This window comes from Calidris pugnax, unplaced genomic scaffold (genome assembly GCF_001431845.1).
Source record: "Calidris pugnax isolate Ruff unplaced genomic scaffold, ASM143184v1 scaffold28, whole genome shotgun sequence".
NCBI lineage: Eukaryota > Metazoa > Chordata > Aves > Charadriiformes > Scolopacidae > Calidris > Calidris pugnax.
This window is the reverse complement of record NW_015090842.1, coordinates 5,097,860-5,124,690: the sequence shown is the minus strand read 5'-3', so window position 1 is coordinate 5,124,690 and position 26,831 is coordinate 5,097,860. Positions and strand designations below refer to the sequence as shown.

Here is a 26,831-nt window from a genome sequence, read left to right as displayed (position 1 = left end):
AAACAAATCATGCGCTTCACACCAATATTCAGCAAGTAGGTTGTCACACAGCCTGAAACGATGGCGCTATTTTTATTATCATCATTATTATTGCTGCTATTGTTATTATTTTACCCCAGTTTCAGAAAATAAACTTGTACGGCGGCAGCTGCCTGTGGTATGTGTCTGAAAGCAGGAAAGAGCAGCGTATGGATAGTGTGCGTTCCCTCACATCCCTCCCGAAGCTGTCCTGGCTCATTTAGGGCTTTTGAACTTTTTTCTGGATAATGTAAAGTTTCTGAAGTAAGAAAGCAATAAAACTTTTTGTCTATGTCAGAGGAACTGTATATTGTAACACTTTTTTTTTTTCTTTTCTTTCCTTTCAGGTCGTACAACAAGAGGATGTTCAAACAAGAACCAAAGTATCGGAAAACAAAAATCAGAAGAATTTTGTGATAGGTATGTTTTTTGTCTGTGCAAACACATAAGTGTAAGTACAGGGAAAGGGGAAAAAAAACCAAAATGTGGTTTTAGGTGCATTTTTTTTGTGTGTGTTGTTTTGTTGTTGTTTGGTTTTTGTTTGTGTTTTTGTTTGGGTTTTTTTTGTGTATGGTTGGACTTGATGATCTTGAAGGTCCCTTCCAACCATGAAGATTCTGTGATCAGAAAACTTGCAATTGGTTATGTGCTGGGGTTGAAGATGGACCAGGTCTGCAACATCTGGTCAGGCTGGCCATAATTCATACACAGACCTGGTTCTGAGCATCCTGATTCCTGTCTCACTTCTCTGTGAACCGTACCCGGTCTCTGCAACTAAACAATTCCCAACTTACGGAGTTTGCATCCTGATCTGAATTTTGCAACTTAAGCCTACCTGTGGTTATGCAGTCAGACAGAAAAGCCAACAAGCCAAGAGCAACGCCTAGTCACTGACTTTGATCTAGAAATAGTTATTATCCAGCTATCTCCATTACAAAACATCCAGTTTGCTAAACCTGGGTTATCTACTGATTTGGCTTCATTTGATAGACAAGAGAAGGCCTGGCATGGGAGAGCTTCACATCCTGAAACCGTGCATCTTTCAAAAAAAAACCTGATAAGCTATAAATCTTGCAAAACCTGAGAGTGGGAAATGACGTTTCTGTCCATCTCCCAACCCCGTCTCTGCAGTTAATCCCCAATAGCACCACTGGCAGGCTTTGCAGATGAGATGGAGAAGTGAGGGAACTGATGCTTCTCCCCACAGAGCCGAGACTCTCCAGTGGGCAGCGAGAGGAAACACACACTTCTCAGGAGAAGCACCTCGGTGCGGTTACGCGGAGCACTTCAGTTTCTCGAGCCCTAAGCTCATGCGGGTTTTTCATGAGGATAAACGACTTATTTTCAGACAGTTTCTTCGAATTTCTTTTTCTTGGAAGCATAGTGGGAAGTTACTTTAAAAGGAAGTCACTTTGCATTCTCTCCTTTTCGCTCTTCTGTCTCTGCAGAGTGAATTTGGGTCACGGCGCGGTAGCGTTCAGTCCTCTCGCCGAATCACTTGCCGAACATGTGGTAGTGTTTTGCGACACGGTCTGTGAACTGGGAAGTAAGCTGAGCTCACCCAACCCATTTCATTTATGGCTTTACACAAGTAAATAAGTATGTTTTCAGCCACTCAACACAAGAATGGCTTGCAAATTGCAACCGCCGTTGCCTGGCAGGTTAAAGGTTAAGCTTTTCAACAGGTCAGGCTGCAGTGCTAATTCACCTCAGCAGTGAGTCCCAGGCAGCCTGTAATGCATATTTGTGGTGGTTGTGTTTGTATAGCATGCACATAAAATGAAAACCGTATGACAGAGGTTAGTCCTCTTAAATGGTTGTCACATTGGCTTGGGGAACTTTCGTACAGTTATCCATACGCTCGCCAAGATTCTGGTGGTATTTTCCTATAAATTTTATTGACGTGGTGAACTAAATTGGGTAATTTCATAGCTATTATAATCAGCCAGTGGCCCAAGCAATGCACTTCTTTGTTTATCATGAAAATGTTACTAACTGGTCTGGCCAGGTTCAGCTTCCAGTGGTGGCCCTCTTCCAAATGCGGAAAACCCCTTTTTTCTGACATAGAGGGTTCAGACAGGCAATCCTTGTGTGCTCGATCCACAAAAGCACCAAAGCTGTGGGCTGAGGGCTCAGCCCCTGTCGCCAGATGTATTTCCTGAATGTTACACAAATGAGGAGCTTGCAAGAGCTTCTTAAGTTCAGTTTACAACTGCTAAAGCTTGGACTAAGGCCTGGACTAAATGAAGCGTCTAAATTGGGAGCCTATATTAGGCTGATAAGCTCCTTTATGTATGCAGCTGGGAGAGACAGGCACCCCCAGAGATACCCTGGGGAAGTACATTTGTCCTCTGTGGGTGCCTGTCCATCCATTGGCTCTAGAAGGAGCCCGAGGGAACAAAGATCTTAAGGCAGGCATCTTAGGTGGGCCCTCGTGGCGCTGTGGATCTGAGCCTAGATAGCTACACATCATGGCAACAGGTCACCTCAAATTGTTCCTTCATATTCTTATATGACCTTGGGTACTACTTGGTGGAGAGCCATTACATGCGGGCGTAATCCTGGGGCCGGTACTGCTGGGCTTAGTTCAGCAAGAGAAAGATCTGTGTGTCTGAATGACCAAAAGAAGTCATTTACTGTCTTTTGTTGGCAGAGAGGTCTTAAAATTTCCTCCTCCGCAAGACAGGAAGAGCAGACACAGCCCTGGACTTCCTCTCCCAGATCCTTCCTGACCAAGATGCCCTTCTCCAAGGGAGGAGCCGTGACCTTCAAAGGCCATGTCCTGGCACATCAGGACGTACTCGTGTGCGTAACACATTCGTTTCTTCATTGCAAAACAGGTGAATTAAAAAACTTACTCTATCGGCCAATATCGAGATATTTTTGCTGAAGTGCAAAATAGGTGGCAAATAAAAGAGAACCCTGTGAGTGCACATAGCAGGAGACAACTGAGATGTTTTGGGAAGCTCCCATTTCCAGTTCCCAGAGCTCCTCTGCATTCCCAAGAAAAGAAGACGAGTGGTCCCCATCCTTGGTTGAATGCTTGACGGAGCTGGCAATATCACTTTGGTTTTACACTGACTATAAATGATGCTTACATTTCAACAGCATTTTTAAATAATATTTTTCATAAGTATAAGCTAAAGGAGTTACTTTCCACCAGGGTCACGGAGAGTTCACTAAATGCTGATAGACTGTGTTCTGTATTAATGGTGCTAAGCTAACTGCCTCACAGAACTGCCAGAGCCCTTTATTTAAAGAAATAGCACTGTATTTCACAAGAAAATATTTTTAAAGCTTTCCCTACCAATAGCTTGTCTAAAGAGGGCTAGGTCTAATTATTTATACTGAATCTTGAATGCCCGGTATTGGATGCTTTTGATAAGATAGATGCTTTATTTGAATATATGTTTAGAGCAGTGTGCGACACAGATCATTAAAGCATTTTGTTTACTTTTTTATTTGAATATCAGCAATTGGCTAATTATTGGATTTTATAACCGATGCTTCAAAAACAGCTATGAGGATTAGGTTGTGCCTTTATACAGAGCGCTGGGTAAGGGGTTCCACACGGCAAGAGGAGAATCTCCACGTGGGTCCCGGTTTCTTCCCTTCAGCAAGGGGAAGGGATGTGCAGCTCATCTGGATCAGTTCCTCTAGAGCAGCGAGCCAGGTGGCAGAGCTGGGACTTACCCCTGCACATGGGATGTTTGTGCATCACCAGGACCTAGGGGCTCACAGGTGAGTCTCTTACTCCCCTTGCGTGGGTAACACAAGTCAAAAACCTCCTCCTGGCTGGTACTTGGGCAGATTCCACAGCGGTGGTGGTTTGAGTAGCGTGGTACTAGGTAGAAACCAGTTCTTTTCACAGACACAAATGGGAAGTGACCTTAGAGCAAAATAATGATGTGGATTAAATAATGAGAGAATCAGCAGGTATGACTATCAAGGCAGTGCAACCCACTGAAACCCACGTGGTTGCACTGAGAATCTGTTCCGTGACACCTCGTACGAGAGTGAATCTGTAAAGAAAAATCTGCTCATGCTTCTCGCTTTTCAAATCTGTACAGGTATATGTAGGGGAGCTGTTTCAAAGCAAAAGCTTAAAGACAATACACAAGAGCTTCTGCTTTCTAAAAGTCTCCTGCCTACCTATGATGGACCAATTTATGAAGCTGACAAAATCTTACCATTAAAATGTGAAGACCATGGAAGTGTAATGTGTAATACCCAGCTAGACAGAATGACTCTTTTCAGGAATTTTCAGGAATATACTTACTGTATATTCCTCTCCATTAAGGGCTGGTAATGCAGCCCCATACCCCGGCAGCACTGAGGTGACACCCAGAAACTCTGCTATCTTGAGAACTGCAAGTTCAGCTTCTTGGGTGATAAACTGTCCATAAATGTAGGGAAAGAAATAGAGGGTCATATTTAATGGGAAAACAAATTGTCACTTACCTGTTAGCTTCCCAGTGTGTGAAAACTGGTTCCAGTTTACTGCTCTAGAGAAGCTGTGCTCTTACATCTCTCTGTGAGATGGCATCAAGTGACCCCAAACAAACTTGAGGTAAAGTATTCAGGGAGAGAATTAATTAGGCACTTAAGCATAAGCTTAACGTTAAGCACGCAGCATAATTTTGTTCAAGTGAATTCAGTGGTATTATTTGTATGTTTAAAGTTAAGCACTGAATTATCTGTTGTACTCTATCAGGGCCTAATAGCCTGTGCACTTACTTGCAAATTCAAGATGCTTAATGTGTTTATTCTGGACTCTTCCTGTTGTTGCACATGAGGAATTGATGGTTGCCCACAGCCAAGCGCGGTGACATGAGCCTACAGCAGCAGCACAGCCCAGCTCTTCCCAGGCCACGGATGGAGGGATGGTAAGAAGCTGAATATGGGTGGGGAAAATGCAAAAGGGCAGGTCTTCAGCAGCTCACCAGCAGCAGATCAGGTTTTCCAGAGCCCTCAAGCAAACATCATTAGTTGTCATTGGCCTCAAGGGCAGCAGAGTTAGCCATTGCTGAAGATTTCTGAAAGCTTTTGCTCATCGGGTTGGGAATAGTAAAAGGAACATTGTGGTTTCCATGCAGCTGTCAGAGACAGAAGAGCTGAGCTCTGGTCTTTGCTCCCTCATGGACACCCTACATTTGTGCAAATCTTTTCACTGCATCACTAGTCTGGGAGCAACTACATGTTGCTCTCATGATTCACTTCCTCCATGTGTGCAAAGGTGATGGACCTCAAGAACTAGAGATGTGAAACCTCTGTGTAAGAGTGGCATTTGAGCTGGGCCACCCCACTTGGCTCCATCTTGATGTGTATGGAAGGGAGGTCGGGGGAGATTTAGGCAGTAAACCAATATTCCCACCCACTAATGGCCAAAAAAGAAATGTTCCTGAGTGATGTACTCAGCACCTTCTATTCTCACTGAAGTAAATAGTTCCTTTGGGACTACTTTCATGTGTCTTTAGGGGATGTAACCAAATTATACCACATGAGAGCTGGTAATTTTAATGTTATGCTGTAAGGGAAAAACTATAAACATAACAGGAAAGACTGGATGTTTTCCATTCATATTTTTAGAAGGGTTGCTTCTCATCTGTACACATTAGTTTTTCAACATCTCTGGCAAGATGTAAATGAATTATTTAACTGGAATTGAAAAGCAAGTCTTAGTTTTAAATTAAGGTAATAAAAGCTGTTGTTTTGGTTTTGTTTTTTTCCTTAATTCTTAGAATATTACCATAGAAGATAAAGATCAAAACCAGATACAAGAGGCGATAACAAAATACCCAACCTCTAACCTCACCGGCAGGAGGTGGATCGTTTTAGAGAAATGACTGGCTCTGATCAGAAGTACGGTCAGCGGGGTCGGATGAATCCATGAGGTTTTTATCAGAACCATTGCTCCGTTGTGTCGGTCTCAGCGATGGGAAGCACCGGGCACCTGGAGCTGGGAAGGGTGCGGGGACCACATGAACCAGCCGCTGCTGGCTAAGGCTGCAGGAACCGCACCAGGTTTTGTGTAGAACGTGGGGGAAAGCTGAGAATGGGCCTTCTGTAGGAAGATTGGCTTGAAACTTCAGGTTTTATCCTCTGTTAGTGGGAAATCTGTAAAATACGGTGAGCCAGAACCCGGCAGGACATTTTTGGAAACCAGTATCTGCCCAGGAGAAGCGCTTGGGGTTTGGCCTGGCCAGTTTTAAGCTGGGGATGTTTTTACAAGCTAAACTGACCCTGTTGAGGGCAGCAAATACATCCTGCTTTGCGTGAGAGGTGGTAGCACCCAATCCTGGCTTCACAGAGCTTAAATTCCAGTTTCCTTGGACAAAGCACAGGTGAGTCTACTTGCTGGAGAAGTCAATTATGTGAATTGTAGAGCAGGAGAGTTTCTATGCCCACCCACCCTCCCCCCAAAAAAGAGAAACCTCTCTCCATTATTTCCATGGTTCCTCATTTGTCATAAAGATGAGATTTTCTCCTGCAACTGAACAGTAAATGTTTCATAAACAGTTCCTCCGTCTGCAAGTGGACCTTGAAAATTGATTATTTTTTGTTTGTTTCTTTTAGTCTCCAAATGTTTCTACCATTATAAGGCAGGCAGTTATTTTGCTAGGAAGGAATGTGAAGAATTAGAAAAGTTGAAAGCGATTAGGACTCTTGTCTTTTAAGACAGAGCCATTCACAAAGCCTGGCATTCAGCCTGCTCAGAGCGAGCATCATAAGACACCCTGAAGCCTTGAAATCCCTCAGTTTTAAACCCCATGGGGTGGTTTTTGCATTATCAGGGAAGAGATTATATTGCGGAGACTATTTTCTTCATATTTTAAAGGTCTCTGAGTTAATATTTATTCTAAGTAGATGTTTATTTTTGGATACTTTTATTGTTTCTAGGAAGGCCACAAAGAGTTCAATGTTATGGAGAAACGGTTACTTTGTGTTTATGGTTAAAGAAAAAAAAGAAGAAGAAAAAAGAAAGTGCCAAACAATCCTGCCCCAGTTCTTTATTTACGGAGACAATGTACTTTCCACCCATGCACAGGCAGTGCTTTACAGGCTATATAATAAAACGCCGTTCCAGATATTGTCTAAATAGAAACAGATTTAACCCTGCTGTTGTGACTTGCATTGCTGGGTAATGAAAGTTTTCAATCTGGTTTTACTTTGCTTCAAGCTTGCTGGAGAGCTGCACATCCACAAACCCCTGCCTCTTTTGCGCAGAGACCTGTTGTTCCAATTCCATCTGTTTGTATATGGAAGGTGAACATCCCTCAACCCCTCCCCTTCCCTCTCCCTTCCCTCCCCAAAAAAAAGCAAGCCTTAGGATTTGGCCCTTTTTGGTAGGTAACAAGTTATAATTCATGCCTCAAAGTGATACTTTCTGCAAAGACCACAGGTTATAGAACAGACCCTAGTGGTTTAATATGAGACTAGAAGGTGCTCAAGACAATGAGATGGTGGTGCCTGTTGCTTCATTTTGTGAGTAGAGGTCTGAAACCCAGAAATTTCTAAGCCTAAATCTCAATGAGGGTGAGTCAAATCATTTACCTATGCAGTCATCCACTAATGGCGTACTCAAAACTGCTGAAAAGACTCTTTAATTTAAGTTGGCTTTGAAAATTACCCATTGCTGTGTTACCTAAAGCAACCTCCAAGTGTTTCTCCATAGGGGAAAAGACCTGTGATAAGAGATAGTCCCTGAAGATGTGAGAACAAAAGATGGGCTGCAGCATATGCATCTCAGGAAATGGTTCATTACTCATTAATTGCTCCATTTCCGCACACCAAGGGGGTCACCCTGTCACTGAGGACCAGAGAGATTGTAGCAATAATATAAATACTGCTTTATTTACAATTCTACAAGAAAACAACTTTCCATGGTTATTATATAGAGACTGTTTTTTTAAAGTTTCCACAAATAAAACACTCTCGGAGGGCAGTAGGAAGTTTGTAATGTGAAGCATTTTGCAGTGGGACTAGAGGCGTATTTCCATATGTCACAGAGCCACGTCCAGCTGTTGGGGCATGAACCGAGGGCTAGGAGCAACCAGAGCCTCCTCTCTGCTCCCCTACAGATTTCCTCTGCGACCTTGAACAAATTCCTGAGTTTCACTGCCTGCCTGTACAGGCAGTACTCTATTATATTTCCTTCTATACTCCGTGATACTCCCTTTTATACTTTAATTATTTTGTACCCAGAAAAGCCACCCTTGATCAGATTCCCTTGGCTCCCGAGCCAGCTGCCTGCTGACTGTGCCCTCTGCGAGTACCTGCTCCAAGGGGTCGGGTCCCGGAGCTGGTGCTGGGGGAGGATGGAGGGGAGGGTACCAGTGCCAGGCTGGCTGGCGGCGTGTAACCTGCCTACCTGGGGCTGCCTGGGGCTTGCTGGGACTGGGGTCACAGTGGTTTTCCCATCTGCAGCTGAGAGGTAACAGGATTCACCTACCGCATGAGAAACTGCGTGTGGGTAAATGCAAGTGACACTAAGGGCAGGTGTTATTACCATAATGTGTGTCTTACAAGCGCTTGAGGTAGTCACTAAAACAACATCCCCTAAATTTGTGTCCACTTGAACTGCTCTGTCTCTGTAATCGCAGAGCAAGAATGGGCAGGTATAACTGATTCTTATCATCCAGGATTAAAACACAGCAATCACCCCAGCCCACCTCTTAGTATTCATTTTACTTATTAAAGCTTCCCAACAAGTCTCTGCAGTGATGTTATCTGCTAAATTGTGTGAGGTTTCTGATCATTAAGTGGATTGGTCTTCAAAGAGCTAAATGAAAATGAGCAATAAATATCAGTGTTACTTAGGTCATATAGTGCAAAATGACAAGGAGACCGAAAGACCTTCTGGCAACTGTAGAACAAACAAATATGAAATAGATTCACAAAAGCTTCTTGTGGGTTTTTTATAAACTTTCTCAATACTTTTAATTATTTTTAAAAGCAAGTTAAAATGCAGAAGCAGACTGAGTCTTAAGGAGCAGGAACTCCTGAAAACCCTGGCTTTTTCGTTCCATGGCTGTGACCTAAAGTTCTGTACTTTTACTCCTGCACTAACTTTTTTTCTCTGCAGAAGGGACATTGTAATATTCATGTATGCGCCGGGGAAGGTATCATTATTATGGCAATTTCTCCAGTGCTTTGCACATAGACAGATGCATTTAAGAAGGTGAGCTTCCCGCTGGTGGGTGTAAACATGAGCTTGAAGCTTTGCACCTGCAATTGTATTGCCTGAGTAAAACTGAGCACTTGTACCAGTAGCAACCTGACTGCAGAGGGAAATGAGGCAGCGGTGGTTGCACTGACTTCTGCTTGGATCTGGGTTTTCATTCTCCTGGAAAAATAACCAGCCACAACAGTTGCCAGGGCAGATTGTATCCTCAACCAAATAGTATTAAAATCTTCCACATAAAGCACTGCAAGTAATATTAAATGACTGCATGGTTTCTTAGATAGTATTAGGAGGGCTTATTTTTACTCAGCGAAAAAAGTAATGAAAAAAAATAAATTCAAAATGCTGCAGCTTCTTATGTCTTAATTGCTCTTTTTAGTCCCTTTTCCCGTGGTGTAAAATTATGACAGCAGCCACTGTGAACGGTGACTTTTTCCTTGTGTAAGCTGCCTGACCCTGTGAGTGTTGATGTGGTGATGCCACATAGTCCTCCTTTATAACATGGCAAGGGAGGATCTTCCATAGCAAGAGCTCTGTGAGCCTGAGGTGTCCACGCACGCTCTAGCAAACCAGGGACCAACTCCTCACTCTAACACAAACCCACTCACCTTGTTCTCAGAGGCCTTGTTCTCTCCTGGAGAAGCAGTGTTTGAGAGGAGTAAGATAGAGAATTTATCTTGTAGTGAAAATACTGAAACTTGACTGTTCTCATTCCTTTGGCTCTTTTAAGGACCGTTGGCGTCTCTTTCATGGTGACTGAAGCACTCTGAGCTAGAAGTGGGACCGAAAAAAAGGAGAAGATTCAATTCAAATAGAGTTGGAAGATGGAGGCCAGCAGAGAGAAATGGAAGAGTCAACTTTTTAAACAGGAAAGAAAGAAGGCTATAACCTAAAAACCCACAAAACCTGAAGGTAACAGTCATTTCCTATTTCTGTGAAGACTGTTGGGGTTTCTCTAAAGGAAGTGGGGGGTGGGGAAGAAGACAGTTCCTGGTATTTTCCTCAGCTTAGAAAGCAGAGCAAAGTCATCAGGCTTCCTACGTGACTCAGAAGAAGGGTTACGGAAAGTGTGAACTCTACTGTAATATCATGGCACGCTGTATGGTAAGGGCTAAGGTACCATAATGATGGCCATAAAGCAGACAAGAAATCTTTCCACATATTTGACCCCCCCACAGTGCTGTTCCCTGTGTAAAAGGTGAAAATTATAGTTGGATGATAAAATGATTCAGAGAAGGGCTAAAAGTGCCTTGTCTCCATTCTTCCTGCTGCTTAGGACCTCCTGAGTCCTCTGCCATCCTCTGCAGCAGGACACCCTCCAAACACATCTGGACACTGGGATACACCTGCTGTGTGGTGGCTTAGACCAAATACCCCTGAAAGCTTTCTCCACCTCGATAGAACGTTTATTCACAAAAGGTGCCAGCAACCAAGGAGTCAATGTGAGATCGCTGGAGAACACCCGTTAATTGGTTTCAGAAGATCTTCAAACAGGACTCGGAAACAAATCAAACCGGTGTAAGGTAACTGTAAAATTTATGGTTCAAAATTAAATTATGCGGTACTTGTTAAACATAATATTTTAAACTTCTGTGGAAGCATCACAAGGCTTTTAAATTATAACTGTGATCAGGCATGATGTGAAATACTGCGGCTCCCATTCTGCAGATGGGTAAATCAGGCACAACGCAGAGAAATGAGGGCTTGAAGGTGTTTCCTGGGCACAGGCGTGAGGATACACATCGCCTGGGTCCTCTTGCAGTTGATGTTTGACTTCCATCTCCCTTTCCCTGATGCGTGTAGAGCTTCACTGGTGTATATAGAGCCTTTCCCGTCTATACTGAGATTGTCCATCGGCACAGAAAAGGTGTTGGGGGGGCAACTACAGAGGTTTTGGTTGCTCTTACAGAATCAGATCTCTAGTGACTTGGGCAAGGACACAGAACCGAATAGCGGCGTTAGGATGAATGCCAATGGGTTCTGCTCCCATTTTCCAGTTAATAGATATTCAACCGAGGATGGCAGGGGGTGTACAGGGAAAAATTCATTATATAAATATGTACCAAGGTGAAGCAACCCAGAATGAAGATTAGAAGGAAGAAAATTCAGGTCTCGGGTCTTGGCTCCTGAAGTATGAGATTCTGAAGCTGAAAGGGTTTGACTTGCACTGGGGCCTGGTGTGCAGAGCCCATGTTTTTGAAGATGTCATTTTGCATGTGTTGCATCAGTTAGGATTTACATACACTTCTATGAAATCTGGGCCATAAATGTTGATTTTAAACAAAGACATTTCCATAGGATCTTTATTGTCTGTGTGGTGGTAAAGTGCTATGAATAATTTTTCCCAGGTGCTTAAACAGGTGGTGTCTTCAAGGGAAGCAGGGCTTCTTTCATGTTCTCTATAATTTGTGCTGTCTTAACCCTGCATTGTCAATGTCTTGGGTGAACATTTATGGCTGTTTGAAATGCTCCTTCCCCGCAAAGATGCTGGATACCCAGCTCCACGGTTGGAGTACAAGCGTTACAGTTATTTATTTACAAGGAAGGAAATAACATAGTGGCTCTATTTGCTACTCCTAAATTTATTTTCTCTTCTTTTGTGCTGTGTAAAAATGTTAGTCATCTCCAATGGCCCTTGGAAATAAGCTTTCCAAATATATTCTCATACTCTATATAGATGCACTGATGATACTCCAGCAGTTCAGCAAGAGGAAATCTGAAATAGTGGCACTAAATGACAAGGAAAAAAAATCACTGGGGAGAAAACTGTCCATAAAAATCTGAGGATGATTATGGAGCATGGGGAAATGGTGCCAGTGCTGGGCTGCATACTCCTTGAGCCCTCGTTTCTCAGACATCATTGATTAAAGGTAGATGGAAGCGTGCCATACAAAAGAGCAGACTCATGGACTTCAGCTTCTCTTTCCATCTGCTTTGGGGCTGTAAGTTCAAACCCGTGTGACGAAATTGGGAATTTTCATTTTGTACTTAGGGCCCAAGCAAAAGTGGCTGGCCTGAGAAGAGGCTGGGTGGCCACTGTTAACACATGATGCTCGTGAAGCTGTGTCACCCTCGTTAGGAGCTTACATCCAGAGATGGGAAGCAAGCTGTGGCAGCCAGGCTTGAAAACGGGGATGAATATGACTGCGAGTTTCCATTTCCTCATTCAGATTTTTAAAAAGCCGTAATACTTGCTTTCCTAAGAAGCATGTGTCATGGGCTTGGATTTATCAGCGTTTTTAAAAGCAGTGGATGTGTCTGCTTGCTGAGATCCATCAATTATGAGGGCATATATAAGCTGTATAAACATTTCCATGTGGTTTCGGGTCTCCCTCAATGATGTCCTACGTCCATCCTGTCCACGCTCATTTATTCTGACACACAGAGAATCCCCCATGACTGATGACACTGCAAAAGTGAGTGATTGACCTTTTCCTGGTGAATATGTGCAGAGATTATCCATCTGCACTGAAAAAGGGAGGGGAAAACTGCACATAGATTTTAGGGGGGTGCTTGAAGGAGCTAGTACTGTGACGATTCAAGATGCTCATTGTTCAGCCAAAGAGCTCAGAGAAACCAGAAGCAGAAATATGGTGAAATATGAAAATATCACCTCTGCTTCTCCAGCCACATGTAGATCAATCCTAGGATAATACTATATATATTATACATATGTATATAAAAATATATATGTGTGTGTATTTGTGTATGTAAAACTTTTTTCCATTAAAGAAAAGAGTTGTGATTAGGGCACGCAAACTACTGAGTATCTACTTTGTTTAAAGAAAATCTCAAGTAGGTTTTTTTTTCCTTCCTCCTCGTCATTTTTCCAACCATATGGATTTGCCAGTTCACTGCATCATTGCATGTTTATAACACAGCATTTCTTCAGCAGCTGTCACTGTCTCCGAATGCTGTAGTACATCTCATATGCCGAGTTGCAGGCCACAATGCGATAGAAAACAGCTCATGGTTAAAGAAAAAAATAAAAGACCCTCTCTTGACATCCATTTGGACACTGGTTGTGGGCTTTGGAGAAGGCAGGGGGAGGCTGACAGCTCTCTCAGATATGCCCCCTGTTCCAGCTGTGTGTCAGGGCTGCTCATTCCCCACCAGCACTTGACATTTAGCACGATGGAGTTTAGGGCACATTTGCCAGAGACATGGTCCTTTTTTCCCTTTGCTAACCTGTGGTGAGCTGCTGGGATGTAGCCTGGGAGCCTGGCTTGCTCAAAGGTGTTTTCTGACTAGGAGCAAGATGGGTGAATATAGAATAGGTGCACCTGAATTGGATTAAAATTGCCCTCAGTGTGGCCATAACAAAATACTCACTGCAGGGTTACAGCTGAGGTACCGAAACATTAATTGCGATCTTCTTCCCTGGTCAAAAGATAAAGAATGTGTAAGAACTGCCCTAAATTGATGTTGTCTGGAAGGGGTAGAGAAGTATTGGGGCTTCCTTCTGAATATTCCCGTTATCCTCCTTGCCTGGCAGCCCGAAGACTCGGCCAAGAGCTGGGGAAACTGCTCTATGGACTCTCCTTTTCACACCATCTCTCACTGCCTGCCCACTTTGGGCCCAAAAGCAGGATTTGCTGAGCATGTAGCATATGTTCATCTGGTTGTGTGAGAGCATGTGTGGGTGTTGGGTCACAGGGAAAGGAGTCTCTTGCCCTAGTTCTCATGTAATCCCAGAGAGCTCGAGTTTGGTTGGTTGTGTTGAGGCTCCCCCAGCTAAAATCTTGCCCACGGAGGCTCTATTTGGTGCAGATGTTCAGTCTGTGGTACTTTTTCCGAAGTTTGGCGGGTGTGACTTTCGGTTCGTGCTTATCATTTGACCATCGCTAGAACAGGAAGAAAGGTTTGGCTTCTTTTTTTTTCTTTGTCTATTTCTTTCTAATGAACCTTATGACATGATAGGTTGAATTATCGAAGTATCTTATAGCATGTTGCAGATGGTGGTTTAATGATGTAACATCTCTTCATAGAAAATAAAGCGCATACCTGGTAGTCAGATTGAACAGGATCAGATAGCACTAGATCACAGATTGGGGTTGCTGCCTCTTCTCACGTGAGCCTGCTTGAGGAGATTTTACAAAAACCAAAAGCACCCAGGAAATATTTCTCCTTGTAGCGAGTCATTAGCAGAGAAAGAGCAATTGTACAGTACTAAGATTATCCAGCAGTAGAAAGAACATCCTAATCCCAGACAGGAGAGACAGGATGTCCATTAGGAATGGTAGCCACTGATCAATAGTCTAATTTAGCATAGAAAGGTTTTATTGCTTTGGGAGCTGGAAGGAGAAGAAGGAGGTATTGCAGTGTCTTCAGTTCTAGTCCTGCCTCTGCCGCTGATGCACCCCAAAGCAACGCCGGCTGACTCCGCTGCTTTTCCACAGCCGTAGGATCAAGCAATAATTTTAAACTGGCAGACCATTAGGTATTTTGAATGTGCATTTGATTATGTATGGGGCAGCACAAAGGGAGAAAATCCATTTCTGACAATGTCAGGGGTAAGCTGACATTTGTCTGCAGTTTGTTTCGGATCAAATCCAGCAAATTTCTAGGCCATCAGCAAAGAAAATAATTATGAAAGTATTTTTTCTGACATTAGCTGCCTTTTTTTAATGTTTTAAATTTTTTTGGTAATAAAAAAATATAGAGATAAAATTCCAAAGCAGGACTGTAAAAGAATTACTTTCTACAAATATGCAAATATTTTTTTAAATGTTTTCAGAACAATTCTGTCCCCTGCTCCCCTTCCATACTTCTCAAAAATGAGATTTCAAACAGTGAGCTGGTGAAGCTCATCACCTGCAATGGTGATCTCAGCTGACAAAGGTTTTTCTAACCAGACGAAGGGCTAAAAGTTGCTATTATTACATGAACTAGCTAATTAAGAGTAAGCATTACCAATAAAAATATTTTATGTGCTGGAATTTTTATAAGGGTCAGGTAATGACACGAGTCAGAGGTGACAGACACACTGGGCTCTCGTTCCTCCTCTGCCTCCTCTGAAGAACTGCTCCTGGTCTGAAACCTGGGGAGGGCATGTCTAAGTTCACACAGGAAAAGTGATAAAATGGTGTAGAAGAGCCGAGCAGATTTTCAAGGAGATTGAGCCACGGAAGGTAGCAGTGAGGCATAGAAAGCAAAAGTACGCCAGGCCTCATTTAATTATCTTTTTCACACTGCATTAATCATCACAAAAACAGGATTATGCCTATTTTTTACATCAGTGTTGGAGGGTAATACAAATGTCATTTTGTGCACTGTCTGTCATTAGCAGCTGTTAAATTAAAGGTTTGAAAAGCAAAATAATGAAGGCGGGCTGCTCCCTTGACCTATTTTTCACCAACAACTTTTTCCCCTTTGACCTCTGCATCTGTATTTCCCTTATCGAATCGTCATCTGCTTTCCTACGACTGGTCTCGCTTTCCCCAGCCCCCACCACCACCCTGGTATTTGCTGTTCCCATGACCTCTCTCTTCAGCTGTCTCATTTTATGTGCCAATTTGATGGTCAGTCATTTGTTTTTTGCCAGTTTGATGGTCAGTCATTTGTTTTTTTCCTTCCTATGGCATCCATAACTCCTTGCTCTCCAGTGATCTTCCTCCTCCTCCAGCTGCTCCTCCAGCAGCTCCGCTGGTGCCTCCTGTGACTTCAGGCTCCTTCACTTTCTGCTCCAGGGCTCAGCTCAAATCCTGGACCACCAGCTCTCTTTTACCATGGCCCAAGACTCCATCCCATCCCTCCATCCCTTGTCCCTACCTTATGCCTTCTCCCAGATAAGGTCTATAGAGCTTGTAGGTTTGAAAGATACCTACCGTGCCCAGTCTTTCTTGTTTCTCTGTTTCTGTTTACTATTTTTTGTTCCTATTTCTCTCTCTAACTTCCTCACTCCCCTCCGCTGTCCCCGTTTCCTCCTTTTTGCCTCTATCCTGAAATAATTTAAATAACTCAATTTTTTTACTGTGGTCTCCATCCAGATGTGGCCATGATCTGATGTTGCAAAAAGAGGGACGTGAATGAATTCAGCTAGCTATGTGCTGGTTTAATGATGTGGGATCCTTTCTCACCCCCACAAGGGCAATAAATGTGTTATTAAGTTAAATATACCTGTTACTGTACTTGCTTAATTATTCTTCCTACACTCAGGGAGGTAGAGGTTCTGTATTAAATTTGACAGCAACAATTGTCTCAGTGATGGCTCAGGTTGACTGTAGCAGCAAAAGATGCAGTTTTAGTATTTTTAAAAGACTGACCTTGCTCTTCACCAGGAATTGCCTTGGTCTGAATTTATGGGAGGGGGCTGAAAAACAAAAGTGCGTGGTGTCTTCTCAGGTGGGGTTTATTCTAATCTTTTCAGCTCCCTGTATTCATGTATCAGTATAAACCCCAGCATATAGCTCACCTGCACACACCTGTGACTGCTCTGTGTTAGCTCTGGTGTGGAGATACGGTGGTGTGAGTATTGCAAAGCCAGGCAAAATTCCAGGCTGGTGTGTAAGATGCTGTGTTTTTCATGGAAAGCAGTGAAATAGTGGGGCATAAGTCTGAAATCCAGAGTATGACAATTTCCAGTGATTTAACAATACTAGATGAATCAGATCAGTCACAGCTCCGATTTGGGGGAGAGCTCACTGACACGTTAGCATAGCCTTAGTTGGGGTTAAGTTACATGGGTTTGTATTATAATAATAAAGTTTATAATTCAGGATTTTAAAAAGGAGATGGACCTTGCTGTTTCAGTCAGGAAGCCACTCTCTGGTGAGGCTCTGAAGAAATGCCTCTACAAGTAGGTTATTCCGTCAACTCGGCGCAGCAGGTATTTTTCACCTTGCTCCAGAGAAGGGTGGGAGGATCTAGTAACTGATGAAGACAGGATACCAGACAAGATGGGGCATTGGCTTGATTCCATATGATAATTTCGGCGTAATTGTGTTGCCTTTAGGCTGCTGTATCTGATTAGACCAGTCTCTGGCTGATCCGAGGTTAGGAGAATGCAAAACCACTGTAGTGTTGTGCTAAACACAATGCAGCCAGACCAAATAACCGGGGTCAGTTATCCATGCAGATCTGCAGATACAGGCATGCATGCAGTTTTGCATGAGGAACGTAATAGACAGGAGCTCCAAATTTGGGAGGAGAATTATTAATTTGCTGAGATAAAAGTTGTGGCCTCTCCAGTAGGCTGGGTAATCATATAAATAAATATAAAAGTCCGTTTTGGAGCAGCGCTCTTTTAATACTAATTGGATGCAAAAATCTTATCACATTAGTAACCTTCATACCTTTATAATAAGGCTTTTATTGTATTAGCCAGCTTGGTTTTCACTAATATGATACGAAAGACTTGCTAATATATTAGGAAAGTCACTAACACTATTAATTTACTAGATAAATTACTTCTCTATCTTGGAACTTTAAATGAAATGGAATTCACTAATCCTAATTGGTTTGCCTTCTACCAGAATTATTTCCCATTAGTTCAGCATGTTTTCTTTTTTCATACTTGAACAGAAGAGATTTCTTAAACTCAAAGCCTTGGGGTACAGTATATGGGTTTATTAATTATCAGGTATTCATTCAAGGGGGTTAATTAAGCAATAACTTTCCATTGACTGGAATATACAAAGGAATAAAAGGCTTGACTTGTCCTGCTGATTAAAGTACTGAGGCCATTGTGTCATCATTTTGCTCCATTTGGTTATGGAGGAATAAAGATTTTTCTGCTATTTAACATAATTGGCCAAGAGCTCAGAGACCCCCTTCCTTGTGTATGGAAACTTTGTTGGTTTGTTGATTTTTTGGCCTTTTTCCCCATCCCACCTCTGCCTGGTGGCGAGTGACCTTTCCTCGGGGCTGTGGTCCTTGGTGCTCTTATCTGTGTTTTTGTCACCTGGAGAGACACTGCAATGCAGCAAAGGGGGCTAAATGCCCCGGGAAATGAGGATCCAGTGCTGAAGGTGGGCATCCTGCTGAGTAAGGAGGGTATCTCCCTCTAAGTGTGTGACACTGATACTGAGGAACCGGTGCTTGGCTGCGGGTTGGCTTCCAGGCAGAGTTTATGGTGTTGGCTTTGTCGTTTGGGCCTAATTCAAACCTCTTTGGAATCAGTGGAGAGGCTCGCCATGTACTTCAATTGATTTTGGATCGGGCCCAGCAGGCTCTGAACAGCTTGTCTATGCGAGAGACACCCTCTCCTCTCGGGGGATGTTGCCTCATCGGTCGAGAGGAGCGGCATGGCGGCTAGAATATCACTTTTTGGGGAAGGAAAGCGAGCTGCTCTCAAGTGAGGGCTTGAGACTCTTGCAAGGGCTACTTCGGTCTAGGGCTCGTCCTGCAGGGACTTGAATCTGTTGGCTTTTGGGGCGTACCTTTGAGAAGTGGATCCTGTGAGGGCATAAATTAGTATATTAGAATAGGTGGAAGAGAAAAGGGGGTTTTCCTAGAGCTTCCACTAGGTCCGGCTGAACTCCCTTTCCTGTCAGAGCCTCCCCGGGGCTGCGGCAATCTGTTTTAATTAGAGCAGCCTCCGAGCATCTCTCGATTATGCTGAGGAATGGGCCTTCGCTGAGAATTTAGCTGACCCAAGCCGTGGGAGCGCAAAGGCCATCGTTGCTGGGGCCTCCCACGTTCCCTCATTTGCACCGTGCGAGCCTCCAGCCCCAGCCAGCCAGCTCTCCGCCGGCCGGGCTCTGGAATCCATTTATAAAAGAAGCTTGTGGTTGTGTCTGTTTTGTTGGTAAATGCATATTATACGCTGGCTGGAACTGCCGCTCGCAATCAGCCCTGCATCACTGAGTCAGCGCATCCCGAAGCCTGAGCCCATCTCTGCCCAGGGGAAGCAGGGATGGGTCCCCACCACACCCGGGAAGGTGGGGCCTCCGGGGACCGGCACAGGAGCCCACTCGTCCCCAGGCAGAGAGAAGGAGAAAGGAGGTGGAGCTGGAAGATGGAAAAGTGTGTGATATTAGAGCGGCTGCTGAGTTTTATTCTCCAACAAGCGTTAGCATGCTTCCCTCGCCCGATTGTTTTGGTGATTGTGGTAAAGTGCAGATGTTATGCAATGGTAGGACTGGTAACGCTGGCCACTGCCAACTGGGGTGCCAGGAATCATTTATAAGCTTCCCAGCAATGAGCTCTGTCAGCACATGCTTCCCCTCCTGTTACCATCACAGGTACTGCCGTTGAGCCAAGCCGTGTCGTGAACGAGGCGCCCCTTCCATCAGCAAGGACCATACTGGTCCTCTGGGAGAAGGGCTTCTTGTCCCCTTGAGACCCCAGCGCTGTGCCCACGCCGTCCTCTATTAACTCCTGCAGACTAGCTCTGCAGCTCAGCCAAGAGAAGCTGAAACTCCAGCATCTCCTCACCAAGAGGGACGTTTTGGTAAAATGGAAAGATTTCGAAATCTCGACAAGAAAGGCTGTGAGATTGCCCTGAGTGTTTGAAATAATGTATGTATGCATATATCTAGGTATACCTGTATAACTGCACGAGCCAAATGACTTGCTTTGGCTTGCTTATCATTCTAAGACATAAAACAGGTAATCTAGCTTTATTTGACACCTAGGATAATCATCCAAGAAAATGAGAGGCTCTGTAATGGAGGTCTGTAAACAGGTCTTGCAGGTCATTCGCACAACCTGGCTCTGCACGCCAGGGCTCTATGGAAACGTGGCTGTAAACACTGTGTTGGATCAAGGGCTTCTCTACTGACAGAGAAGACGAACACTGAAGCTGTACAAAACTGAGTAAGTCTCAGCAAATGATTCACTCTCTTAATTAATTTTCCATTTTGGTTGGTGGAATGCCCTTAGGTGGCTGCAGTGGGCTCGGATTTCTTCTTTCTGGGCAGAGTTCACCTTTGCACAAGGACTGGGAAACTCTCCTCTCCCACCCTCCGTGCACCGAGGAGCCCGGGCAGGATCCTTTAAGGGAATATTTTCCTCTACCCAAATCATTCTGAATCACACTCATTTCTTAAGGCACAGTCACATGTGGCTCAGAGGCTTGTTTAATTGCCAGCGCGGTGGTGTGCTGGGAAGGCTGTAGCCTGGCTTTGTGAAGCAGTGCCCCGTTCCCATCTCACAGAAAGTATCCCCGAGTGCATCACTGCAGTTTTCTGTCACAACAGCCCCCAGTAAAAGCAACCCAACGTGTGAGCACTCCTTCCTGCAGCATTCTCTGGGTTCATTTCCCAGTTGCCTTCGTGCTTGGACTCTCTGTTTGCTGGGTGAATCCATCACTCATAGGACGAGGTGAGCACAGTCAGGCTCACATTCCCTGGCCATGCAGGGTTTGTATGTCCATGGTCTGCCATCATGTACCAGTACAGCTGGAGCAAACCCATGCTGCTGCTTTTATGTCAAGTTCGTGTGATCGCTGAAGTTCAGTAGAAACACTTTTCTCTCATTCTTTTGAGGAATAACAAATTGGAGGCTCTGCTCCAGCCGTTTTCTTCCATGATTTACAACTACATCCTTAGGCACAGTTCTCCCACTGAAATCCTTTACTCTGATGGGGAGACAGGAGGAAAGGAGTGGAAAGAGTCCCCATGTCATGCCCCAGGCCATCCTAGGGAGGGGATAGGCAATCCTGTGCCTTATCTCTCCCAGCTCTCCCCCTTGATATGCTTGGAGAAGTGACTAAGCTGGGGAGAGGAGCTGGAGCAACACGAGGTAGGTGCGTAGGAGGTTGCCAGTGGGGTTGTTCCAGCTTACGCTGGGAGTCACCTTGACCCAGCGTTACAAGGGAAATGTAAAACTAAATTTCTTCTTTCCATTCCTGCCCCACAAACTGCACAACATAAAATGTATCACTTTCTTATTTTCAAATAGCATTTCTGTATGCATTATTAATGTAACTAAAACCCAAACCTTCAATTTATCACTCCCTGGACGCTCGCGCTTAGAAATGTGTGTTATATCATTGTCTGCTTAGAGATGGTGTTAAGTTCTAGCTGGAAAAGAAAAGTGTGGTGTTGGGAACTGTATATTTCCTAAAAGGAACACCAAAGTCTTTTTGGTTTTTTTTTTTTTTTTTTTTTTAGCACAGCAATGGTGTTAAGTTCTAGCTGGAAAAGAAAAGTGTGGTGTTGGGAACTGTATATTTCCTAAAAGGAACACCAAAGTCTTTTTGGTTTTGGTTTTTTTTTTTTTTAGCACAGCGGTGTGTAAGGGTGTCCCCTGATATGGGTGTAGGGGACAGCAGAGTAATGGGAGAGCATGGTCCATTTTATTCTATCCCACCAGGCAGGAGCTACAATTTGGCTGCTTCTGCCATCATGCCTTCATTAATGAACAATTTGACTATTTTCCACCTTCTGGTATTTCCCTGATAAACCAGTTTAAAACCCAAAATGGAGCCCAGTAATAAATCATGGTTATTTTGTTCTATCAGGCTTTCACCTGGCTAAGCCTTAAATGTCCACTGCCCTGAGGAAGACTTAGATTAGAGGTGCTCCATATGGTGCCGGAGAGGAAAGGTTTATGTAGCTGGGGGTTTTCATCAGAAGCTTCGGGTTTTCACTTCACTCCTGAGAAAAGTTGCCAGCAGAAGAATAGGTTCTCCTAGACAGATTGGCAGAAAAATCGACACCTCTAAAGCTGACACCGCTAAGGAGCCAAGTAGGGACTGGATTTTTGGCCCAGTGAGATTTTTTAAAGTCAGGATTCCCATTGAAGCCATGTGAAATCAAGGGACATATAGCCATTGATTTCAAAAGTCTTTGAGGTGTATCATGTATCCCATACAGTGAAAATCTCATAGGCTCTTCAAAACCTGCGTTAGGTGTGTTTGGGCAGCAGGTCTGTGTTAAGGAGAAGGACACATCCACTCCTTTTCCCTCTGAGGAGGAGAGAATGTGCAGAATATGTGCCTGTTAGCTTATCTACAATGTGATGTGGCCCCAGAACAGCCACTGCCCATTACAGGGAGCCGTGAGGGATGTGCCACCCATCTAGCTGTGGTCTCTTGTGAGGTCTCACCAACATTTTCCCTGAGCAAGTTGTGCTGCAGTGAAGTAATCAGGAGCCACCAACACTTTGGAGCCCTTCATGATCCGTGCAATGTAGGGGTGGAGGCTACAGCTTCTTGGGTCTCTGTCTCCCCTCCAGCAGATGGGAAAATAGCTCTTTTGTGGAAGGCTGTAGGATGGGAGCCGACCAGTGTTCGCACGCACACCTTGTGGAGGCCTGTGCCTTCAGGCGGGAATTAGACAAGATAGTTGAGTTGAAACGCGAAGAAATTGCTCCTGAAGCACTCTGTGGTGGAGTGTAAGGTTTCCTTTCTGACACCTAGGACCTGCTCTCAACTGTGCTTGGGAGAAGCCGTCTGTTTAATTCTGGGTACTGTCAGCAGAGCCAGGACTTCGACTCCTGTAATTAGCAGCTAACATCAGGACTTCGGCGAGCCAGGCAGCAAAGGGGTCCCTTCTCCAAACATCTGCCCCCAGCACCCCACTAGGAGGAGAAAAATATGAGCACGGGGAATTAAAGTGACAGCCCCCGCGATCTGGCATATGTCACTGCCTCCGAGGCTGATTTAACCGGGCAGCAGGTAGAAAAGACAAATATTCACTAGAGGAGCTGGAGAAAATGGAGGCAAGGCAGAATGAGATAAAACCTATTAGAGGGAGTGTTTTACAGTGCAATTCCTTGGGGAGGGGGGGGGGCTGGGAAGGCAGGAGAAAGCTCACCATAAATGGAAAAAGGCTCAAACTATAATTAATTTACCTTGTCTGAGCTTTCTACCACATTTCTACCATATTCCCATGCACGAGGAAAAAATGCGCTGAAACTCACGTTCTGTATTTTTTAAGTTCTCAACAGATGATTGTCTCAGGACAGATCAGCACGGCAGAAGATTTGCTTGGTCTCTGTAAGGGCTTGTGATGGTCTTGGGCTCCAGCTTCGGGTGAAATAATCAACCCAAACCGAGAGGGTGTTTGTTGGAAAGGCAGTATGAGAAAAGGTGCTGCTGCCATCTGAGCTGCCTGACTCCTGCAAATTAATGGCGTAAAGGAGAGGTTTTCTTGGAAATCTGAAGGTAAGAGGGTAAGCTCCACTGCTTGCACGTGGCCAAAAGGGCATCAGGAGTGGTGAAGGCAGCTCCCCTCCCAAGGCTGCTGGTCACTCACAGTCAATCTGGGATGTGACAATCAACCCAGGCTCTCTCTGGCTCACTCCTTGCCAAGAAGAGGCTGGGAAATCAGACTGTATTTAACTTTTCTAGCCCCAGCTGTGGTAGATTCCAGCTCAGTCACCCATGTGGGTTCTGCAGGTAGGTGTAAGCCCGTACCAAATGCAATTTGTGCCTCTCACAGTGGTGTCAGCAGCAGAAGAGGCACTGAAAGATTTGATCAGCCTGAAGCCAGAACTCACGTAATCACTTTTGCTGTGTAGAACTAAAGCAGATAAAAACGACAGGATTCCAGTGAAGGTCTGAACTGTCCCCAGGTTCAAGGCTGCTTGGATGAGGGACTGGAGTCTGCTTGGAAATTGAGGCTAAGTTTTGCACTTTCCTCTTTGTAGTGTTGTCTATATAGAAAAAAATAGAAATATGTGGAAAGAAGCAAAGTGTGTATATATATATACACTTCTGCAGCCTAATAGCTGGTTTGAGTACTGCATACTTTTATGTAGAACTCAATAAAATGCATTTGCAAACATAATTACAGATGCAGCAATGTTCTCTAATAATGGATTATATAAAGCATGTTATGAAATGCATTCATATCAAGTTCTTGGCAAATTATACTACCTACTGTAACCAGGTGTTATAAAACCAATTATGCCTATATAGGAATTAGCGACACAATGTATGTAGCCCTTAAATACAATACAGTTCCAGGAGGCTGTAAAGCATGCTGTAGAGGGTGGTGGAGTTATTTGGAACACGCTGGAGCCAGCAGAGCAGGAGGGGGAAGCCGTTTTTGGGGAAAGCATGGTGATAAATGGTGTTTCAATGCCTACGGGCTGACTCTTGGCTCAGGGCCTGCAGGTTGATCCAGCTGTCTTTACGTGCCACGGTATTTTGTCCTGTTTTGTAGTCCCATGAATTCCCATCCAAATATGTAGCACTGTGCTCGCCTAAATAATAAACGGAAAAATAATTAAGACCCTAGTCCTGAATTAATATCGAGCATTTATGACGTTGCTTCAATTTGCTGGATTCCCACATGAAGGCTTTATCCAAAGCCTTTTCAGTTGAGTGGAAATTTACTATTGAATTGGGCAATCTCTGGATAAAGTCTTGGTTTAATTTTGTCAGATTATTTCTTTAGGGCAGAGGGATGTTATTCTGAGTTATTAGGTTGTGTATTTTGCTGTGTCATGAGGAAAACAAATGGATTTCTTATTCTACTTCCTCATCACTAAAAACAACCTCTAGTAACAGATAAGCAGAACCAGTAGAGATAAAAAGGAAGCCCCTTCCCTTTACTCCCTGCAGTGAACCTTTACCCAAACTCTTTATTTTTGGTGTGGTTCCTGTTGTTGTTCATGTATTTCCTAGTTCTGCCTAGGACAGGGAGCATGGTCACAACCACATGAGTTCCCATCATCTTCTTTGCTCTTCAGAAAAATCGTCTCCAGCCCAGTTTTTGTGACAACGGATGTTTTTTAGTAGTTGGAGAAAGCAAATAGTGCATGGACCACGGCTACCACGTCGGTGAACTACAGTTTAAGTGGTCACAGTTAAGGTCGTAGTACCCTGAGCATGCAGCTGCAGAAATATATCCCTCAGTATATCAGGTGAAACCTTTCTGAGAAGGAAGTGCACCATATAGCATGCCCAAAGCCCAACTCTCTGGATCGAGGGACCTGCCTGCAATTGAGCAAGATGCCTTCTCGAGCTGTTTTCTCCTGCATTTTTTTTCTATGAAATCCAAGCAGATTATGCTGTATAACCACTCTTGTGCAGATGTGAGATTGGGATGCAGCTGGGACATATGCTTAAACGTGGAAACTTAGATTTATTTCCATAAAATCAGCTACACGGATAATTTGTGAGTACATCTTTCCTCCTAGGACCTCAAAGCACTTCACAAATATCACTGGAGGCTCAGAACGTTCTTGCACTTGGGTAAACTTGGTCTTAGAGAGGTTAAGTGATTTACTCGAGGTTTCCCAGTAAATCAGAGATAGAAGTAGGAAGTGAAACAGGATCATGACTGCAAATGACATCTTTTAACCTTCGGAGGTGCTACTGTGAGCAAATAAAGGCCTGACCCTGCCGCGTCTCTGCAATGAATGGAATGACTGGCGTGAGAAAAGGGCTGCAGCGTTGGCCTCTTTGGGCCTTTCTCTGTGAAGTGTTTAATATTTCCCAGGAGGGACTGCTTGGCTTCACCTCCAACCAAAGCCTCTTATAGCAACAACAACAGCAGCAAGAGAAATCTCAATTTCATTTTTTCCCTCTAGCACAAAAAAAAGCCAAGATGCGAGGTGAGAGCTCTCTCTGGGTAGCCACTGAGCCACCAGGACCTGAAGACACTTGGTGTTTCTTGGAAATGGGCTCTGACTTCTCTGCCTTTCTCCTTCACAGGGAAAGAAGAGATTTGGGGTCACGATACGGACCTTCGCCTTTCTCGGCTGGTAAAAACCATCGTCCATATTTCTTCTCAGCAAAAGTTTGGCTCTACACCAGCTTCAGCAATCACAAGGACTAATATCTAAGAAAGACTGCATTAAAAGTATAATGTAAAAATATGTCTCTAATAAAAGGAAACGAGAATTCCAAAATTCTTTCTTCTTTCTCTGCAGAAAAAAAAAGCTTTCTAGCTACAAGCCACTTTTTGCCTATTTAAGTCTCTGCGCTTCTTTAGCAGGCTTGAGATGAATGAAGAGGTAGGAGAGGAGAGAGTGACATAGGTAGTAAATTATACAAGTTGTATAAATGCAGGGCAATAGCAAGCAGATTTGAGTGCTACTGCGGAGGGCAGAGATTTCTACCGGTGAGGAAGAAAGGAGGGAACCTGCAGCATCTGAAGAGGAATGGGCTGAGGGAGCTCCAGCGCCTGCTCCAGCCCGTGGAGACAGGAGACACAGCCGGGGAGAGTGGAAGTGACTCCTCAAACCTGCAGAAGTGACACTTCCCTGAAGCTTGAACTTCTGCGAGAAAGGGAAAGAGAGATCATGAACTGCCAGCGAGGCGAGTTTATGAAGGGGAGAAGAAAAAAGGGAAGAAAAGAAAAAAAAGGAAGGGAAAAAAAAAAAAAAAAGCTCTCTTTAACTCTGGAGTTTTTAAAAGTGCCCTTGTTTGTTTTCTTGGCAGAGGAGCGGAGCGTTTGGCACCCATCCTTGGAAGGTGGCCCGGCTCTGAAAATGCTGGGGTTGGCCCTTTCCATGCTGTTGCTAAGCCGATGGCCCAATAGCCGGCGGGGCCCTCCAAACCCCACCCCACGCTCCGGCCGCATCCAGGCTCCAGCCCGCCTGTATTAAAAGCTCTCCCTTCTCCCACTTGCTAATAATAATAATTTAAAAAAAAAAAAAAAAAAAAAACCAAAAAAGGCACCTATGGAGCAATAACTGCTGTATCCTCATCCTCTGGGTTCCATCCTGCTCTCCCCATTTCCAGCTTGGTGCTGGTGTGTCTACACCACGCTCGCTGGAAATTCCCTAA

The 26,831-nt window shown here is 44.2% G+C and overlaps 2 long non-coding RNA genes across 2 annotated transcripts; both read left to right on the top strand.

Annotated features, from left to right (window-relative positions):
• The first annotated feature begins 365 nt into the window (after nucleotides 1–365).
• Nucleotides 366–2,817, top strand: LOC106888213. Its single transcript, XR_001412065.1, has 3 exons — nucleotides 366–438; nucleotides 1,467–1,564; nucleotides 2,672–2,817. It is a non-coding gene; the product is annotated as an uncharacterized LOC106888213 (long non-coding RNA).
• Nucleotides 2,818–6,159: 3,342 nt separating this feature from the next.
• Nucleotides 6,160–25,920, top strand: LOC106888208. The gene is made up of 5 exons (XR_001412060.1): nucleotides 6,160–6,362; nucleotides 9,933–10,114; nucleotides 10,479–10,725; nucleotides 23,029–23,255; nucleotides 25,755–25,920. It is a non-coding gene; the product is annotated as an uncharacterized LOC106888208 (long non-coding RNA).
• Nucleotides 25,921–26,831: the final 911 nt, after the last annotated feature.